Source organism: Pocillopora verrucosa, chromosome 4 (assembly GCF_036669915.1).
Source record: "Pocillopora verrucosa isolate sample1 chromosome 4, ASM3666991v2, whole genome shotgun sequence".
Classification (NCBI taxonomy): Eukaryota; Metazoa; Cnidaria; class Anthozoa; order Scleractinia; family Pocilloporidae; genus Pocillopora; species Pocillopora verrucosa.
Genome location: NC_089315.1, coordinates 25606832 through 25614238, shown reverse-complemented (window position 1 = coordinate 25614238; position 7407 = coordinate 25606832).

The window sequence follows — 7407 nt, the reverse complement described above, 5'->3', positions numbered from 1 at the left end:
GATTTCCACATTGAAAAATTTTTATTTTTGACTAAATTTGATGAAAAACAAACTGAATTATTGAAGCATACTATTTGAATTTGACTTTAGCCACAAGAGCTAAGACATGTTACAACGAAGGTGTAAATTTCTTAAGCTAACTCTTCCCCTTTTGAGGAAAAAAAATAGCAAGCACTCTTCATAATTACGGTCCAAGTCTATTTTAGATTCAAGAAGTTGGAACGAACCCTTTCAATTTGATTCAAACCTTCAAAAGCTTGAGACTTGAAACAATTAGGTTCCAAGTTTCTTAAAAAAGATTCGAGAGCCAAATTAAGAAATGAAATAATACAAACTGTTGGAGCAACTATTTGAATTCGGTTTTACCCTCCAAGGAGCAAGATATTTCACAATTAGGCTCCAAGTTAGAAACGATTAATTCTTGCAGCGGATTGTTTCAATAGATTTAGTGGTCAAACGCATTCAATTTCTGCTACATTAAAAACTGAATTTGAAGATCAAAATTGCAAACTTTTGCTCATAGTTTCTTTCTGTATTCCTGTGTTACACCGAGTGGCTGCGCAAAAGATCTTCATACCCGCTAACAATAAGGAGTCAATAAACTAACTACGATATATTTTATAAACCAAATGCCTGATCCAAAGAGTCACAACAATTGATTTCGTATTAAAGGAACAATTTTATATAAACCAGCAAAATGACAACCATCGTGGTATAGGAATCAAAAGCACACGCTTTTCAAAGCCAGGACACAATAAACTTATTTCATTTTTCATAATATTTAATTTGCACATTGGTTCGTGCTTTTGTTTCGTTAAATCAACGCGCTTTCTGAAAATTTTTTTCAATTCCAAAACAAGAAAAACTGTTTTTTTCATGTCTTTTAAAAAATGTCCACGAAATTCGTCAGCGGAGAGAATTCGACAATAAAACATGAAAACTGTTTTGAATTGATAAACTATCAAAATTTCTAATTTGGTTTGAATCCCACGTTTGTTTGGAAAAATAAATGTGTTCTAACAAGATTTAAAATTGTGACGAGCAAGTTACACAATTGATCTTTTTATAATTTCAAATCTTCGCCAATAGTCCCATCTATCGTTTACTGGTCAAAATATTGGCTCATATTTTATGTTAACTTTCGTTCATTCTGTAACTATTTTTTAACTATTAGCGAAACAATCCACTATCTTAATTTCTATCAGATAAACTCTTCTCGAATTATGAAAAAAGTGTATTTTTTTCGTCGTAAAAAGGAGTCAGTTTAAACTGGTTCATATAGCGGTAACTTGGTTTCTCAAACAAGCTCGTGACCAGGCATAAGAGTTTTAGAATATATAGTACTTCCAAAGAGAAGCCGAACTCAGTTGACGGCACAAGGCAACGATTAAAATCTAAGATGGCACTCCACTAGATTCTTGCTTCGTGTATGAAAAAAAAAGTATTTCCTCTTTTGAATGCATTTCATCCGTGCCGATAATTAATTTTCCATTGAATCAACGTGTTTTTTGTCTTGGTGTCATTCAGTTGTCAATCGTGAAGGGCGATCGTCCGGGTGAAAGTAGTCCTAAAACGGTTTGTTGTCGAAACTAGGGACTGGCCTGAGAAGATGTCATTAAAGTTGAGTAAGAGCAGTTGTTTATCATTCGAACGTTATAACTTTGATTTGTGAAACTGATTGATCATGGCGTTTGTCCATTGACGTTGATAAGCCAGTTTTGATCAGTCGCTTAGGTTAAATTTTTTTTCTGTTTGGTTCGTTTTGTGATTGTGTTTTTTGTTTGTTTGTTTGTTTGAGTCGTTTGTAATGTGCCGATATATATTTGGTGTCATCTGTTGTGAGGAGCCTCCTCTTGTCAGTAAACTAGTTTTTTTACAGTCAGTCTTTGAAGTCAACGTAAGTCGATGGTGTTTAGCAATGTGATTTTCGACGTAAAGAAAATGCGCAAAATAAATCGGACTCTTCAAAAGATTTTAATTTTTAATTCCTTTTGGTCTTTATCTGGCCAAAGTATTTTGTTGGAGTGCCACCTATCACCTTTGTGCGACATCAACTAGGTTATAACTGTGATACTAATTGTTAAACAAACCCCAAAAAACTGAGCGATCAGAGCTTCGAAATTGAGAATGTTAGCATCAGCATTCTTTAGCCACGAATGCATCAGTTTCCTGCTCTTTCTGTCTTTAATTCGATGCAACGAGATTATCTAAGAAAAATTACGCTGAATTATTTTTGGTAGTTCAAGTAAATTAAATGATCGCCCAGGGTCTGCATAACAATCCGTAACACAACAAACGATACCAAAAATGGTGGTTAATTAAAAGGTATTCACTTACCATGTAATCAGTTTTATCCATTCCAACACAATTGGTGAAAGAATAAAGACTTCGTACAATGATTAGACGTTTGAAAGGCCACCATTTTTGCTAGTATTACTAAATAATTTTAAAGTTCTTATCTTTGTCGTATCCAATAAAAATTCAGTGATTCCAGCGCCTTCTCTTGAACAGAATCTTTGTTCTTTAGGCATTCTTCTGACAACATTGCTCTTTCTGAAAGTAGAAAATATGAATTTAATTAAGGAACGCTAACTTTCCGAGAGGACAAGAACTAAAAATAAAATTACTTCCAGTTTTTTCGCTCTTTGGCACAATTGTAGATAAAAGGGAAGTATCAAATAAAAACGTTATTTACAATGCAGCAAAGGCCACTGAGAAGAGTCCTCGCTCTTCCACATGGCTGCATTCAAATGAAGTCCCTAATAGCTTTAGCAAGAAAAAAATTCCTATTTTAGTGTTTCACTTGAAATGTCATGCAATCATTGGCGCTGCTTTTCTTGTAGCCAACTCCCTGATTCAGTCGAATTTTGAGTTGAAGAACTGCCTAGACCGAGTAACCGATTCGAACTACGTCGTTGAATTGCGACAGCACGACTCGTTTATCTGTAAACGAGCTCAAAGCGATATTTCTCAAAGGCAATGCTCACCTTTTGTTGTACTGACATAATAGTGTTTTCGTTGCTTTTTTTACAGGTCCAGTGTCTTCTCCCTTCCAGAATACAACGTTATGTTTAGCACAACGGACGGCACTTCTTCACTCTTCGACAGACAGCGTGGTTTGATGAAAATTTTACAACCTCTAATGAATATGGATGAACAAATGCAGCCAATAATCAGATGCTAAGTCACAGATTTGGCGCTGAGTTCTGTTTGCACGCTCAGCCAGCTGATCAAGAATCAAGTTATTGTGAGTGGCTGATCGACATGTGGCAAAAGGAACAAATCCGCAGCTACTGAACAAGTTTTAGCAACTACTTCGTGACCAGGAAACTACTCGACACTTGAAAAGAGTTATTCAAAAGACAACATAATTAAAAGCAGTAGATCCCAGTAATGAATAAGGAATATCTTTCAGGACTCATCTCGAAATTGTCTTAGTAAATAAGTTACTTCTTGTTAACTTTGTGATCAGCTGCATCGCGCATCGAGCTGCAATAGGCCTAAGAGTTAAGACTGATTCAAAATAAATGAAAAAAAAAATGAAAGCTTGAGGAGAAAGAGGTTCATTCGCCTCGTCTCGAACATGGGACAAAGAAGTTGTCCCCACGAGGAATCGAACGTCTTTTCTGCTTTACCACTGAGCCACAGAGACTCGACGACGAGTTATCATGAGGTTCATGCATATGTGGCTCGCATACAATCAGACAATTACGATAAGCGTCATATTTGTGAACAGAATGAGACAGAGACAAGACGAGCTCAAATTTACCATCTTTCCTATTTGAAAATTTTTTCGAAGTTCTTAGTAAAAATTCATTCACTCAGTGAAACAGGCGCCTTTTTTTTTCTTTTCAGTTTTTCAGGTGAGCAGAGGAAAGCGCAAGAGACGAGGCTTGCGCAGCTAGAGGAGCGCGAATGGAAAAAAAAAAAACCTCCAGCTTCCGGTGTCTCGCCCCGCGCGTCTTCATCCTCTTGCCTATCAAATTTGAAATTAAAACTGGCTCCTGTTCCAAAGTTGGGTTTGTTTTAAGCCACATCTGTGTAATGATTACAGAGAGTTGGCTATATTCCTACCTTTAAGAACACAAAATAGCTAATGTCAGATCATGTGAAGCCAGGATATGAGGTTTCACACTGTAACTCTCCTGCAGGAGCATGTCAACCTGTTTACCGCAAAAAAAAAAACAACAACAATAACAACAACAGTGACAGTGAGTTAACATGTTGTGGATTCAATTTTTTGCGGTGGGATGGGAGTTGCTTTGTTCACAAAGTTTTAAAACTGCTGTCATATTAATTTCGTTAAACAGTAGAGGTACAGCTAAAGAATCTAGTGGAGCATAAACGAAAGGTGAGACCTGAACAAGAAATTCTAAAGAGAACAAGTATTGCTGTGCTTCACTTATTACCATTAACCATGGAAAATAATTGATAGCTAAAAGCAACGACAACACCCGCCCCTAAAGTGCACCGTGGTCACCCGAGTTCACAGGACCGCGAAACTCACACGCGCTTGTCCAAGTCCAGCTGAATAAAGACCACTCCGCTTATCTGGACAAAAGCTGCCGACCTGCGCCAGTGGTGCACCAATACTGACGCAGCCACCTACGCAGCGGACAAATAGAGGTATTTATTGGTCACAAAGGCAGTTCCCTCTTATTTGTAGTGTAGTAATCCAGCTTAAATAAGATAGAAATCGAAATGGATGTTAGGAAATAAACACAAAGATTTTTAAAGAATTGCAACATCAGCAAAAAATCGTGTAAATGTCCAATATCATCCTAACTTGAAATTTATTCTTAAGCAATAAAAGCTAAGTTTTCGTTTGTCTCACGATGTAGTCACGTGTGTTGTTGATCACAACGTTTATTCTTACGCATGTTTTACTCCGTCGGAGAAAACCGGCAACTTGTACAAGTGACCGGGGGAAGCTCTCATTTCCAGGTTTCAAAACGACAGAAATGTATCATTGATAATTCAATTAAGAAGTCTGATGCTGTCCTTAGAGAGTTCACAGCAAAACAAACTATCTCAAAGTGGCTAGAAATAACATGGACTTTATCATCCAGCACGAAAGGAAAGCACGTGATTGTCAAGGCATGCATTGAATGAGAATTTTGTCAAGTACGCGATGTAAACAAAATATGCAAATGACATGAAATTGTTGGGAAAATTACTCTCAGGGAACTTGCCCATATACAAATTATGACACCTTCCTAATTAATAAATTTGTATTTGAAAATACGTTTTTAATTTTCTGGGGAAGTAGAACGCTTTTTTTAGATTTTTGAGTTTTTTTTGTACACTTCAGGTAACATGTCTCTTAATTCATTTTAAAAAAAAAACCGATTTTTTCGGCCTCTGAAGGTGGGAAGTAACCTTAAATCATTCCCTAGGAGATCTCAAACCTGGGGGAATGAAATCTACAACAGTTGATTACAAAACAACGTTCATTGGCACTCATCAATCTTGAGCCCAGGGTCATTTTGGCTCCTTGTCAGCGGTATGGTTGCCAAATCATGAACTCTAGGAGAATGGATCAATTCAATTTTTTGATTGGTTGACAGGAAAACCATAGCCTCCACACTGGGAGTAAGATGAACGGAAGGGATCGATCGGGCCGGAAATAGGACGTTAATAACGATAAATTGAAATTTTTTTTATGGTTCTTATTGTTGTTGTTCTTTTTTGGTGTGGAAGTTTTCACTTGTAAACTGCCTGTCGATGCATGCGAAAAAATTAAAATGAAAATATTTACCAATATTAAGAGAGTAACATTCTGTTTCATATTTAGTTGACAGAACATGCAAATACTGAATTAAACAAGGGTTGCACAGCAGACAAACTTTCCAGCCTCAATAGCAAAACCTATTATGACGCTACCTACTTGTAGCATCAAAGAATGTGCCAAATATCAGATTGATGAACAGTCTAGAAGCCTATGTGTACAGAAACCTGGAACTGCTGACCATTATCTCTCACATGTAACCAGGAAAAGTACCAAGTCTTCCCTTGATGATTTCAGTTGGAGCAGCTTACTGAAAAAATGAAAAGTTCACCTCCTAACTTGCTAGATTTCAATGCCACTGTGAGTGTACTGTTGTACAAGAGGATGGAAATCAGGTACCTCCAGTGTAGGTGATATATGGTTATGTCATGAATATTCAATGCTGGGAGCTAAACCTCGTCCAAAATCTCATAACTATCATCCTTGGTATTGCACACTCCAATCACAAGGTGAGTATCATTCTAGTAACAATTTTTTAGAAGTTATTACAGACTGGAAAAAAAAAATCATTTTACTTTATCTCTCTTTTTGGAGAAGCAATTATATAATTTAAACCTTGAAATATCACAAGCTTAAAAATTGCAAAATGTGAACTTGCCATAATATTATTATTATTTTTTTTTTGTTATTTAGCAAACTAAAAAATGCAAAAGAAAGAAGCAAGAGTAAACTAAAAGCTTGTGATGTTTTCAAGGTTCAAATTAAATCATTGCTTCACTGTTTCTCTTGATCTTTAGGAGGGACGTGGATACTTGATTCATATGCATATGTTTTCAGTTAACTCAGGGTCAAGTCATAGTCTTAAAATGTTTCAAAATATTACACATCAAGTAATAATTTTCATTTTTGCTTCCTTAAGCTATTTTGGAACAGATTGAATAGTGCAATAGTTGTTAAACAACTTTATCCTCACTTAAAATTAAAAACAAAGCACATTTCGAAGGGTCAAAAGACAATTTGTCAAACAGGAAAATATGAAAGCAGAATCAAAAGAAACTTGTTTGGCATGTTTCCACTGTTAAGTAGATCAAGGAAAAGTTAGAGAAGTTGTCTAAGGTATGTTGTATATTGAGGGCAACAACATGGGCATCTTTGTTAACCCTTTACCTTTCAAGTACTGATTGGTAATTCTCCCCTCTAGCATTTACATATTTCCTTGTAAATAAGTTAAGAGAATTTGGTGTCAGATCAAGATAACAACTTTGACCTGATAAGTATCAATATTCTCGTGACCTGTTCCCTGGATAATGTTTAGATATTATTGGGAGAAGTTACTTGTTAATCACTTCTGGGATTTAAAGGGTTAAAAAAATCATAAAATAAGAAAAACAAAAAAAAACACACTCATAGTTCCAAAACATTGCTGTTTTCTTTGTTTGTAGTTATTCCAGCTCAAGAGCAGTCAATTGTTCAATCATCTGCTGTTACATAAGGAATAGAGGCAGGAGGCCGTCTCTGGAATCTAGACCAATCGCTTCTACAGTTTACCATTGCCTCACTTACTCTTTGTCATTATCATTTTCCTCGGGGCCCTTAAGTCCATCATCTTCGATTCACTAAACTAACCACCTTGCAATCGATTTATCCCGCACAGGAACCTGAAAACAACGTATAAGCTG